The sequence below is a fragment of the Eptatretus burgeri genome, chromosome 10 (genome assembly GCF_056783735.1).
Source record: "Eptatretus burgeri isolate ZD-2024b chromosome 10, Ebu_testis_v1, whole genome shotgun sequence".
NCBI lineage: Eukaryota > Metazoa > Chordata > Myxini > Myxiniformes > Myxinidae > Eptatretus > Eptatretus burgeri.
The window spans coordinates 17,961,397-17,976,382 of record NC_140970.1 but is presented as its reverse complement, the minus strand read 5'-3'; the positions used below and the strand labels follow the sequence as shown (position 1 = coordinate 17,976,382).

General features: G+C 41.3%; 1 protein-coding gene across 14 annotated transcripts in view; it reads left to right on the top strand.

The window, feature by feature from the left end:
• Positions 1–14,986, top strand: part of NR2C1 (nuclear receptor subfamily 2 group C member 1) — a 171,171-nt gene that overhangs the window by 107,348 nt on the left and 48,837 nt on the right. The gene's annotated exons all lie outside the window — the stretch shown is intronic.

Genomic DNA, 14,986 nt, shown 5'->3' with positions numbered 1-14,986 from the left:
AGAAAATTAAACTATTGAAGGAATTTGAGAATGAACAAATCTTTATAGGTTCAATGAGTGAGCTGTTCAACCCCCAGGTGTTCAATTCAATGAGGTTCAACCTCCAGGTTAAAAGGGGAGACAAATAAATATACCTTGGGATAAAAAGGGGATTTATTTTTAGGGAAAAAAAAAATAAATCGCTGAAAATCCCCCATTCATTTACATGGGGAAAAGTGAGCCAGAATCAGTATTCTTACCCTACTGAGGCGAAACTTTACAGATATATTCCCCTTTAGGTCCTCTTTCAAGTTTGTTAATTTCTTGTTGATAGGTCACATGCTTTGGCAGCCATCTTGAAAAAACCTTCAAACCTTCAAACATCTTCTTCTCCAGAACCACATGCCCAATGAAGGCGAGATTTCAGAACTATATTCGTGACATGTATGCGATGCAAGTTTGTTAATTTCGAAGTGATAGGTCACATGGTTTGGCCGCCATGTTGGATTTAAGAAAAATATTAAATAATGTTTTCTCTGGAATTTCATAAGCCATCGAAGTGAAAATTTGCAAGTGCCTTCTTACCTCAAGTCTGCATACATGGTAAAAATTTTTTTACCTCAGAAGTCACATGGTTTGGCGGCCATCTTGGATCGAAAAATAGACCTTATCCGATTTACACGAAACTTCACAGACTTGTTCGGGTCGAGGATGGAAAGCAGAATTTAAATTTATGATATCATAGGTCACAAGGTTCGGCAGCCATCTTGGATTGAAAATGAATAAATTTTAAAAATCTTCTTCTCCAGAAGGGCAAGACAGATTTAGACGAAACTTCACATATATATTCCACACGACGTCCTTTCTCAAGTTTGTTAATTTCTTCTTGATCGGTCACATGGTTTGGCGGCCATCTTGAAAAAACCCTAAAACCTTCAAACATCTTCTTCCCAGAAGCGCTGGTCGGATGAAGGGCAGATTTCAGACCTATATTCGGGACACGTAGGCGATATAAGTTTGTTAATTTCGAATTGATAAGTCACACGGTTTGGCCGCCATGTTGGATTTAAGAAAAATATTAAATAATGTTTTCTCTGGAACCGCTTAAGCTAACGAATCGAACGTTTGCAATTATCATCTACCATCGTGTCTGCACACGTGGTAAAAATTATGATGTCATACATCACATGGTTTGGCGGCCATCTTGGATAGAAAAACGCACCTTTACCGATTAACACAAAACTTCACAAACGTGTTCCAATACCCAGTTGGAAGCAGAATATAAATTTGTGATGTCATAGGTCACATGGTTTGTCAGCCATCTTGGATTGAAAAATAATATCTTAAAACGTCTTTTTCTCTGAAATGACTGAACAGATCCAGGCGAAACTCCACCACTATGACCGCCTCTCCATGACGAATAAAAAGTTCTCACCCTCTTTTGAGGTACGACGCAACGTTTGGCAGCCATAGTGGATTGAAGGAAAAATATTAATTAATGTTTACTCTGGAACTACTGCATCAATAAATGTGAAACATCACCTTTATGGTGGAACAGTCATGCGGAATGAGGGTTTGAAATTTCAACGGGATCGGGCGCAGGGTTTGGCAGCCATGTTGGTTTCAAGAAAAATATTAAGTAATGTTTTCTCTGGAACTGCTTAACCTAGCGAAGTGAAAATTTGCACTTATCGTTTGCGATCGTGTTTGCACATGTGGTGAAAATTATGACATCACAAGTCACATGGTTTGGCCGCCATCTTGGATTGAAGAATAAATATTAATTAATGTTTACTCTGGAACCGCTGCTTCTATATATACGAAACTTCACATTTGTAATTCAGCCAACATGCGAAACAAACGTTTAAAATTTCAACCGGATCGGTCACGCGGTTTGGCAGCCAGAATTATTTAATTATTTGAATCTGTTCGCCAGTAATAAGGAAATTGAACGCTTTGTGCTGCCCGGTTCGTAACTCGTCTGTTCCGCGCCGTTTCCAAGCAGGCCTGTGTTTGTATCACTTTTAAATAATGTTTTCTCTGGCACCGCTTATCCGATGAATGCGAAACTTTGCTACTATGATTTAAGTCTCATGTTGTATCAGTTGTGTCAAAGGCGGACACGTCTGGGTACCCGGTCATCACTGCCAGCAGTTATAAAGTGGCAGTTCTAGTTATAATTATTATTATTCATTAACATGAATTATTAAGAAGTACTATCACATCGGAGGCTCGCAAACGTGATGTGCCTTGGTGCCGGGATCCTAGATATTGCGAACAGCCGAAAGGTGGTAACCTAAACTGCTTTTAAATACAAATTACCCTGCTTTCAGTGGTGGAATGTGCCTATGAGGCAAAAGATGTTAAAACTTTTCTTGTAATGAAATTAGGTTTATTGAAAAACAAGTAAAATTTAAAAAAAGACATAAAATGTCATAGCCCCCGTTGTTTTTGTAATTTTGCTGTATGGAGTTAAAGGGCTAGCTCATATTTATGTACAACTGAAATGGCTACCAGTCTAATGTCTTTGATCAGATCGCAAAACAAAGTGAGGTGTACGTGTATGCCACTATGTGCTGTGCCTGTGTGAAGTTTAAACAAAATTGGACCATGTATGTCTGATAAATGGTTGGGGACACATTCAAGTCACAAAATGGAATAGTAACAATAATTTAAGTAATTTAAGTAACATCATTTAAGTAACAGTCAGCCATGTTGGATCTGATCTCTTAAAAATAAAAAAATAAAAAATAAACCTGCATATCTAAGCCATCATTCTTTACCTGTGCGCCAAGTTTGAACAAGATCGGTCAATGCATGTCTGAGAAATGGTTGAGGACGTGTTCAACATCGGGTTTTTTTTACAACGGAAGTGGCCGCCAGTTGGCCATCTTGGATCTTATCTCAAAAAAGAAGAAGACGTGTATATGTAGGCCATCATTCTTTACCTGTGTGCCAAGTTTGAACAAGATCGGTAAATGCATGTCTGAGAAATGGTTGAGGACGTGTTCAATACAAGGTTGTTTTTTTGTTTTTTTGACAACTAAAATGGCTACCAGTTGGCCATTTTTGATCAGATTGCAAAATAAAGTGAGGTGCATGTGTATGCCATCATGCACTGTGCTTGTGCCAAGTTTGATCAAAATCGGACCATGCATGTCTGAGAAATGGTTGGGACACATTTAAGTAAAGAAATGGCCACCAGTCGGCCATCTTGGATCTGATCTTGAAAGAAAATGACGTGCATATGTAAACCATCATTCTTTACCTCTCTGCCAAGTTTGAACAAGATCGGTAAATGCAGGTCCGAGAAATGGTTGAGGACGTGTTCGACACTGGGTTTTTTTTTTTTTTTACAACTAAAATGGCCAATTGGCCATCTTTGATTGCATCACAAAACAAAATAATGTGAGTATGTATACCATCATGTGTTGTCTTTTTGCAAAGTACAAATAAAATTGGTCCATACATATCCGAGATATTGTTGTACACACACACACACACGCACACGCACACGCACACGCACACGCACACGCACACGCACACGCACACGCACACACACACACACACACACACAATTGAGACCAAATCCATAAGCCCCTGTTTCGGACCAAGTCCAACAGAGGCTAACAATATGGGGATAGGGGTAGACCAGACACTGTAAATAGGACGGAATTAACCACGTGGTCAGCATGCCCGAATAATAATGATAGGACATGCAAAAAAAAAAAAAAAAAAAATATATATATATATATATATATATATATATATATATATATATATATATATATATATATAATGATAAAGGAATAAACAATCCTAACTCAGCTATGGTTCTGCACACAACATTCTTACTGACAAAGAGGCAGGCGAGGGCTTGAGCAGGCACAAAGCTGGTGGTGGCTGCAGTTCACTGGCGTACAGGTGAAGTGCAAGTGGGACTAGAAGGGTTGCAGAAGCAATGCAGTGGAGGCGAGGGATTGTGAGGCGGTGTCTACCACCAGATAGCAGTCCTCCCTGTCCAACGCAAGTGTAGCTACTGTTCAACGCAAGTGTTGCTACAACGCAAATCCCTCATAGACTCTTGGACCGCACTCACCTGCAGCTGCAGCAGGTTCCTTGATTGGCTGCTTGTGGGAGGTGCCATCTTCCTGGCCATCCTGCCCCTCAGGGTGGCTCCAATAAAAACGTCTTCCATCCCTCTCCAGAGCTCGACAGCTGACTTTGCCACCATCACAGTTCATGATGTTTGTGCGTTTAAAGCGTGAAGTATTTTCTCATGTGCCCTATTGATCAAGTCCTCACCTGACCTCGATTGTTTGCAGGAGCTTTTTACACATACAATCTTATCCCGAGCTATACTGTCTTTAAATCACACATGCTGCTTCCTTAGTGTGACACATTACATACAACTTAGCCTAACAGGTCCCTGTTACATGGACATCTAACCTACTTGAAACATACAGTCCATACCAGCGGCTTACTACATTCTAACTATGGACCTCCTCTCCTCCCTCAATGTAACTATGATTATGGCAGTGTATTGATAAACACTCCCTATACATCAAATGCTGCCAAGACCATGTTAATGAATGGAACGAAAATTATTTTTCTCAGCTTTTCTTTTGCTAAACATTTAATCAAATTTACTTTTTGGGACATTTATACATGGCCATACATGCAAAAGGAATTTTTGACTCCGTTCCCCTCATTCCCACCCATACCTGACCCACTCCCTTTCCTTTGATTACTCCCGTCTCCTTCCAAATTTTCTATTCTCTTTGCATTTTCCCACACTTCCCTACATTATTTTCTCTCTTTTCCTCTCAATTTAGCCTCCCCACACCTCTGCGCAGATGTGAGGTGTTAAAGAGCAGTCCACAGTTATATGAATGAGAATACAACTCTTCTCCATACTAATATAAGGAACAAAATATTAGTTTCAAAAGAGCTAACTAACCTCATGTTTATTTTAAATTCAAGTTGATGTTTTTAATTCAGGAAAATGTATTAACAAGCTGAAAAATATAATAAATAATAAGTGAAAGGAAATGATTTGCAAAAGGAATCTTAAAAACAGTCAAACATTAAACGATTTTAAATCAGTGATACCTAATAATATTATGCAATTTATACAGGTTCTGTTCCATGTCAAAAGGGGTATGCCTAATGGGGGTTTTGAGGAGTTTAGATGGGGAAGGATGTTAGGTCCCCCCTGCTTCCCCCTGTAGGCCCACAAGGCTGGTTAATACAAGTCTTGCAAGGATAAGTGTGAACTCTCAGGTGTTGTTCATTAACTTTGGAGAAGTGAGTGGGCGAACAGCAGAAGGTAAGGAGACAAGAAGGAGATAGATTGGTGAAGGAAAAAAAAAAAAAACCGCTCAGGAGAGAGAGTGCACAGAGCGTGGTAGCACAGGATCAGAGATGTAAAAAGGAGAGGGAGCATGCAGATGGTGGTTGCACTGGATCAGAGATGTAAAAAGGAGAGAGGGCATGCAGATGGTGGAAGCACAGGATCAGATATGTAAAAAGCAGAGGGCACACAGAGGGTGGTAGCACAGGATGAAAGATGTAAAAAGGAGAGAGATTATACAGAGGGTGTAAGGAGAGGGGGTGTGCAGAGGTTGGTAGCACATGATCAGAGATGTAAAAAGGAGAGAGAGCATGAAGATGGTGGTAGCACAGGATCAGATATGTAAAAAGCAGAGGGCACACAGAGGGTGGTAGCACAGGATCAAAGATGTAAACAGGAGAAAGAGCATGTAGATGGTGTTAGCACAGGATCATAGATGTAATAAAAATGAGAGAGGGCGTGCAAAGACGATAGAGAGCAAAGCTGTAGCAAAAAAAGAGAATGAATTCAGGAGGCAGAATGTTAACGTGGAGGGTGAATTCAGGTTGAATGTGGGATGATATCTTTTTCATGACGAATATATGTTAGAAGGATGATCATAGCAATCTTCTGCCATTGTGCTGCTCAATGTTTAGGGCATTATAATAGCAAGTAAATTGTAAGGTAATGTATAAGCCTCTCACCATAAGTGAAAAATGGAGTGGCAAGTTACTTGGTGGAATGAGAAAAGCATGTACGTCATGATAATGTGAAGGTACAATCCACTTTGTAATTATTGGTTAAAGCAGGGACAATATGGACTTGAGGATGAATTTGTAAAGTTGATCTGCATGTTGATCAAATCAATTTGCAGAGCAACCTACATATGCAATAAGTACTACAGTTATTTATGCCATCTGGTTTTGACAATTTTGTTGAAATGATATTGGGGGTTTTCTTATTCTTCTTTCGTTTGCAGCATATGGATGTGGGTAGCATCAATTACCAATGGTGCAGGTGTGCCATTGATGCAATGCCTTCTGGAGGTTTGGGCAGCAATTTGTAATTTATTCAGGGTCATGGCGATAGCTCATCGACTCTTTGTGAAGGACACCGTGAGATCTTTAACGGCCACCAACTAATGCCGGCAGACAGGACACCCATTTAACATCCATCCGTGGGACTGCACACACATTGATGAATCACCCTGCCTGCAGAAAACATCAGGATGACAGTTTATAGCTGGGTTTAGATTCAAACCCAGGCTGGACAGCTCAGCCGTGGGTATGCGTACTTCTTGTCTATCCTTGCAGCCATATTTTTGGGCTATTTCCTTTATATGTATAGTTTGTGGACAAAAAAATGGAAATGCCAATCTAAAGTCACTTAATAGAGTGTTGGGCTTGTATGCGCCATGGCATCGAGTCCACCAGTGTCGAATTCTGCAGGTGGTATGTGGCACCGTTCTTCCATGAGAAAGTCGATCAATTCTCACCTGTTTGGAGGTGGAAAACGTTGTCTCAGGTGTCGTTCTAGACTATTCCATACATGCTCGATTGGGTTCATATCTGGTGACTGAGAAGGCCATGACATGGATAACGTCAGTGTTATGCTCATCAAACCATTGGGTGACCACACGTGTCCTGTGGATGGGGCCATTGTCATTCTGGAAGACTCCCTTTCCAGCAGGAAAGAAATACTGCAATATGAGGTGAATATGATCACTCGGTACCATTAAGTTGCGATTGGCATTGACCTTGCCTTCCAAGGGAATGACTGCACCCAAACCATGCCAGAAAAATGCATTTACAACATTATAGCACCACCAGAACCCTTCACTGTTGGAACCAAGCACTCAGGGTTGTAGAGTTCTTTCAGTAGCACCATCCATGCATTCATCCATTTGTGGAGAACATGGTGAAGGATGATACATCTGACCATAACACATTTCTCCACTGCTCGGTAGTCCATTGCCTGTGCTCTTTGCACCACTGAACTTGCAAATGTGCATTGCCAGGTGTGATGAGCAGTTTGTTCACTGCAACCTGACTATGGTATCTACTCTGTGGTGTTACCCACAGACCGTTTTTGATGAAACTGGCTGCTCGTCCCCCACACTGAAATTTACAGTTGATTGGTCTGCAGTTGTTCACCTGCCTTGCCTTGCACTTTGTATTAACTCACGGATATCACGATCCTGGATTGTGGCTTCTGCCCATTGTTGCCCTTTGCTGATGATGTCTTTCCCTCGGAGTACCATGCAAACATCACCGACTCACCATTGCTTGTAAAACATCAGGAAGTTGAGCTATCTGTCACTGAAGCTCCTGTCAAATGCACCCCAACAATCACTCCTCTTTCAACTCTTGTGTCCCACTCGATCACCTTCCAATCATTCTCTTCAATCTCTCGGTTCACTTTTTCACTTTATCCCCTTTTTTCAACCCATGTATGGACTATACAGTTCAATCTCATGTTTTCCAACATTTTATTGCTTGCTATCCCACATGGTCAAAGTATATAATTAACATTAAAAACTCATTATCTCAAGAACGATCGTATCACATTATTATTTTACACAAACTCGTGAAAATTAGGAACGCAGACATAGGTGAGAATAATCTGGTAAATCTATATAGTGAGTGGAAAAATCAATCTACTTGTACCAAAGCCCAACAGGGCACCACTTGTGGCAGTTCAAGGCCATTGAATAAAGTTGCTTTCACACCTCTGTAAGAGTGGTGTTTGGTCATGGTGCTGAGTTTTGGAGATTCTCTTGAACCAAAGTGATATCTCTCAATGGTGAAAAATCACTTTACAAAATTCTCAGATTCATATCCAGATTTGGATCTTCACCAAAATAAAATCATTTCGTCCTTGTCACATACCTAAGCTCTCTATCAAATTTAATCTGAATCCGTCCACAACTTTTTGAGATATTTTGTTCACAAATTAACAAACCAAACAGACAGAAAGGGGTGGAAACATAACGTCCGTCCAACTTCAGTGGGCGGAGGTAAATATGACCGCGTGAAAACCAAATAAGACTTTGCATTAGCTCAAAAAAAAGTGAAATTGGATTTCAATGAGTTTTTCATTTGACAAATGCTTTGATAGCCTTTTTCTGTGCAAATGCACTCATTATTGAGGAAAAACATAAAACGACGACACATGAAAACAAAATTGACCATCATAATTTTGTTTTATTGTGTCGTTAAAAAAAACAAACAAACCCAAAACACGTATATACCGGTACTTCAATTTGAATCAAATAATTATTTTTAAAGATTGTTTCAAAAAAACCTTGCAGAACTTGAGGGGTACTGAAGCAGTCTTTTACATACATCACCCTTATGTACAACCTTGTTTAACATGTGCAAGTTCTGCAAAAACTGGACACTCTTGGAAGTGCAAAGATGTCCATTTGTGTTCTACAGCGTTCAAGTGTTTAATTAAATTTTAAATAAAATAAAGATTCTAAAAGTTGTATAAATAATTTAATTCTGGGTTTTACTGCCATTTTTGCAGTGTCTGACACACCACCCTCTCTAAAATGTTACATCATTTATTCGTGCCTGTTGTACGTGCTCGTTATAACGTCCTTAAAAACAGTACGTTTCCTGTTTGGAATGATTTTCAATTTTGTTTCACTGCTAGGCAGGCAGACATCAAAAATATTATCTCACTCCTTTCTGCGCATGTGTGATCAGGACGAATTCAGACAAAGCACTGTAAAACGGCAGGTTTGTTTTCTGATTAATGTTCTGATTAGTGTTCAAAATATAATATTAATTTGAAATAGGTTGTTCTTCAATCATAAACTGAATTTTGTAGACAGACAGATGGACATTAACCAATTGCTTAATCCCACTCTTGGCTTCACATTCACTGGGTAATTGAAAAAAAAAGTATGTCTTTTGCTAAATCACATCTATTACCTGCTTAAATTTGCATCTCTAAGCTGAGAGTGTCACATTTTGTTCTGATAGGGAGGCACATAAAAAACAACTGTTGCTTTTGTTCTGTTGCATCCTGATCCATTCTGTTCCATCTCTTCCACGAGCTTTGACATTGGAGAAGAACTTCAAAAAAAAATCTACCTATGGCATCCAAGTCCAACTCCCCTCATGGCTTATGTACCACCTCCACTCTTGTAGCCAAGGTGTTGCTCTCAAAGGAATCCTTTCATCTCCTCTTCCTGTTAAAGGTGGAGTCCCAAAAGGCAGTGTTCTGGGCCCAGTCCTATTCACAATGTTCATCAATGATCTCTGACTCCTTGGAAAATCCTCTATCGATTTGCTGACGACTCCACCCTCTGTCGTAACATCCCTCATCTTTCCGATAGACAGGCCTCTTCCCTCTCTTCAGACCTTGTAAAAAATCACAACATGGTCAAACACTTGGAATTATTTTTCAATTCTGACAAATCTCACTCTATCTCTCTCCAAAAGGACCATCTGGCAAACCCTTCCATCTACTTTCTTTTCAATTCTCTTGAAGAAGTTCAGTTATTTAAAGGTCCCATGACACTCAAAAGTTTCTGTTTATTTATATGTTAACTTGACCTTCCTAGTGAAGAAATCACCCATGTTTCTTTTTTAAAATCAACAATGGGATAATTAGACCAATATTTCGAACATTTGTAGTGCTTTTCATAACTGGCATAACTATGCCCCGCCCCTCAAAAAAGTGGAATTCGGCGAACCGCAGGTCACGTGGCCGTTGACGTCATCTCTAGAACGCGACTCGCTCAGAGTCGATTGATGAGATGTCGCGTGCCATATAAAGTACGTACAATGCATTGTGCACACGTGTTTGCTATCTCACTGATCGTCTTAATTCCTGTGATTGTTTCGTGAAAGTTTTTAAGAGTTTTAGCCTTACTTTCGAAAATGCCTGCAAGATGTATCGTAGCAGGATGCAGCAATGCAACCAAAGACAGTGTAAGCCTTCATGTATTTCCAAAAGATGAGAATGATCGGAGAATATGGACATCTAAAGTGAAGCTGACGAGGGGAACCTGGAAAGGCCCCAGCGACATGAGGGTCATTTGCAGTGCCCACTTCGAAGACAGTGACTTTGATCACGGGCTCTATTCGCTGTTCAGTTTGAAGAAGTTGAGGAGGCTGAAACTGGGATGCAGTACCCATCATCAAAAGCAATGTCCTCCGATAAATCCGCCGTCCGTCCAACTAGTCCGATAAATCTGACGTGCTGTAGCTTTCTTTTATTATTCTCTTTTCTTCATTGTTTTCTACTGGCGCTACATGACGACAGTAAGAATAAAAAACATAAAAATGCAACAGAACATCAGATTTATCAGACTACTCTAGACAATTGTGTCACAAGGTGTGTTCTGCATACAAGTTTTCATAGTATCCGGACAGCGAGATTGCTTCGTTTTATGCGTGGAGAGATACGGCCGATGACATGGGCTGGCCTTGCTTGCGATTCATTTGCCGCGGAGCAACATGTCCGCTACACTGCGCTGGTCACGTCACCTCACTAAAATATTTCTGATATCGAGCAGTATGCAAGTCAAATTTACATTATTGAATTACGAATAGGATTTAGTCGAACCAGTTGTTATTGCCAAGTCTTCCTTCGATGTCCTCCCGATCATCATGAACGCCGGGAATTTCATCGCCAGTTTCCTCTGCTTGTCCTTCTTCGGGCTCGAACTGGTAAGGCCGTATATCCATTTCCAGTTGCCTGAACTTCACCTCCCGCGAATACGTTATCCGACAATTCTCCATCTGATTCAGACCAAAATCCTTCATTTCTCTCACACTCACTGTCGCTACCAGACAAATCAAAGTCCATGTCATCCATTATTCAAAAACAAATGTTTGATTTTTTTTTTAAAGCAGAAATGAACGAAGTGATTGAGTCGAACAATCGAATGTGGAAACACAGAAAGCCAATACAATCATGTAGACCACCAACCCGAGTAATTTGCTTTTACTTTTGTTTTTGTTGTGTTTGTAAAATGCTCTTTTGTTAAGTGCAGCTTTTTGTTAAGTAAACTTTTGTTAAGTGCAGCCTTTGTTGTTCTGGAGATGACGTCATGTGGGTTACGTGTCATTCAGTAGATTTCGGCAGAATTTTTAGGGGCATTCCCTAAGAGGTTTGTTTTTTTAATTTTACATTTTACAGAACGAGTATTGTGAAAAAACATTGTCAGATCAGAAATCACGATGAAAAACTCCTATTGGACATATTTATATATATATATATATATATATATATATATATATATATATATATATATATATATATATATATATATATGCAATTTCAGTATTTTTGAGTGCCATGGGATCTTTAAACTCCTGGGTCTCACGATTAGCCGTGATCTTTCTTGGGCAAACCACATTTCAGAGTTGGCCTCCAAAGCCAGCCATCGACTGGCCATCCTCCCTCATCCAAAGTCCTTCCTTGGCACATCTGAACTCCTATCCACCGACAAGGCCTTCATCTGCAGCTTGATTGAGTACTGCTCTCCCCTCTGGGCTGGCTCCCCTGCCTCACATCTTGCTCAGCTTCATGCCGTGGAAACCAAGGCCTTTAAGATTATTGGAATTGACCGTGATGAAGCTGAGTCTATGGGCCTATCACTTCACCATCGCAGACAGGTCGGTGGTCTCTCTGTCTTCTACCACCTCCTTTCTCGTCTTGTATCCTCTGCTATTTCCATGCTTTGTCCCCTGAAGTTTATGCAGGCATCACATGATCCACCATCAACCCCTTCTGGTGAAACTACCTAAATCTAGGATCACTGCTCGCCTCCACTCATTTGTTGCTCTTTTTCCCACCTGTGGAACCAACTTCCTCGTCCTCTTCAATCTCGTTCTTCCCTCCGGGTCTTAAAGACAGCTGTTCACCATCATCTCAGAACCGCAATCCAAAACCATGATATTTTATTCCCTCTTTAATGCCCACCCAAATCCCTCCTTCCAAATTTCCAGTTTTCCCTCCTTGGAGTTTCTTTCTGTGTCCATCTTGTCCACCCCATGCATTCTCTCCTGATCCCCCATTCCTTCCCCCCACACCCATTGTTTGTCCAAGTCTCCCTCTATCTTGGTCGCAAAAAAAAATTAAAAGAAATTGTCAATCGCCATCCATACATTGTGCGTCCATTTGGTAAATGTCTTTTTGTTAAGTTTCTTTTGACGAGTCATTTGGTGGATAGTTACATAATCTCAGAGCAGTTTCCAAAAATTACAGCTTTATCAGTTCACAATGTGACAAGCATTTCTCGTTTAAACCCAAGGACAATCACTATAAGGAGTTGGCCTTCACCTGGAAAACCTGCATTTTCCCATGGATAACTGTATGTCGCTTTATCCCATGCAACAGAATTTCACGGCACCAGTTACTATGGTGCTCCACAATATGGCACATTTGCCAAGAATTATGTTCTTCCAGCAGCACTTCTGTAGTACATCAACTAGTTTTTTGTTTTGTCTCTATTTTTTGGTATACAGAGTCAAGGCTCATTGAAGAGCTCCGAGAACACAAAATGGATCAGGACGCAACAGCACAAAAAGGAGCGGCAGAAAGAGAAGGTGGAAATTCCAACAGTGGGGCCGAGGGAGATAATAGATAGAAACAGACAAACAAGGGATATGGGTAAGGATGAGGGGTAGGGGAGAACTCAAGGGGCAAGGGGTGGACAACATGGATATGACAGCAAACTCTCAGGAAAGAAAAAAATTGGAGAGTGGATGGGTTTCAAGGGGAGGCAGGGGTCAGCTGAGGTGGGTTGGGTGGTGGTTTAACGGGGGGGAAAAAAATATCATGGTTTTGGATAGGGGGTACTCGAAGATAATGGTGAACAGCTGTCTTGAAGACCTGGAGGACAGAATGGGATTGAAGAGATTGTGGAGCAATTAAAATAGTCTGAGCTTTGAAGGCGACACACTGATCAGACATCAATAATTTGATCTTCTTAAGGCCACATCCACATCAACATTGATCTCGTCACAACGTTAATAAACCAAAACCTCAATCCTGACTACGATTCACTGCAGATCTCAAGATCAGTTACATGGCTGCAGCAAAAACTTGGTGTGTACCAACAAATAATCACATTCACTATTTACTAATTGTGTTTTTACGAGGTCCCTTCGTTAGTAATTCCGAACAATATTGGGTTTCACAAAAGGTTGTTTTGTGATGATGAGTCAGCAATAAATTATTTTTCTTGTATGCTTACTTTTTAAAATAGAAAGAGAAATACTTGTTTGTCTTGTAATTTGAGATGTGGTATGGTTGGGTATGACATTTGAAGTTAACGTATTGCCTATGGGAAATATTTGCAGTATTTTAAAATGCATTTCTGAAAAATTTAACTTCAAACTTTAATTATGATTTAAACTATCGAATAAAACATATTTGGATGGTAACCATGCATTGAGGTTTCTTTTTAGCCCCCAACTCGGCGTCAGCCAGGCTGGGGGCTTACATTTTGGGTCCTGTCAGTCTCTCCATTCTTGTTTGTGTCTGGAATCTCATGCTGAAAATGATTGGATGCATTTCTTTCATATTTGGCACATTGAGGCAATAATGTTGTGGGCCGGGTATCGGCGACGAGCACGACCGCTAAATGGAGCAGGAGAGTCGGCTCCACCGAAAACCCGGAATTTAGATCGTAACTTTTCGGAAAACTCCGATAAGTATGGGTCCCTTACCGGAACGTGAATCGTCAATAATTCCACCACGTGGTACAGGGTTATTTGCCAATCTACAAAATACCTAGAGCTCCACGTGGCGAGTTTACAGAGTATTCACACCCTCGACGGCGCTCGTACGGAACGAGCCGCGAGCGTGCTCGAACCATGTGTGACACGAGCGGATGATCACCAAGATCCGTCGGTCCAAATGTCCTCTTACGGCGGCAACAACGGCCTTGCTAATTCTCCAACACACGTCACGCTAAGCCAATGGAAGGAAACACAGCAATGAACTGATACATTTCACACATGGGTTTATTCATAATGGGGGGAAGGAGGGAAGCACGCAAGAAGGCACAGTTATCCGACTAAAGAGATGCACGTACAGCAAGGCACTTAACAATTCATACTTACTAGACTGGCACCACACACACACACACACACACACACACACACACACACACACACACACACACACACACACACACACACACACACACACACACACACACACACACACACACACACACACACACACACACACACACAAGAAACGGTGGCTACAGCCTTTATTGAGGCCTCCAGCTCGGAGGGAAAGGCGAGCTGAAGACCAGAGCCTGCCTCAGACCTGTTCACCTCGTGTGGTCTTCGAGCTGATTCGAACCGGGCATCCGCGAGAGGCGAGCCGAATCAAGACACCAGCGAGCTGCGAGCGGCCTCCCGAGCTCCAGCAGATCTTCACGCGCTCCGCCAGTTTCTCTCGCTCGCACAGATTTTGACGCTTCCACAGATTCCCTTGCTCCTCCGATCTCTTCTGATCTCGATCTCTCCTTTCTCTCGATCTCCACGTCCCTTTTATCGCTCTCTGGCACGGTTCGCTCAGGCGTGGCTCGCTCTTGGGCGCGGTTCAAGCAAACCGATTCATGCCGATATTTGGGAATGGAATTCATCCCCGAACGCATTCCGAACACGCCCGCATACCAGCGAGCGCTGGAGAATG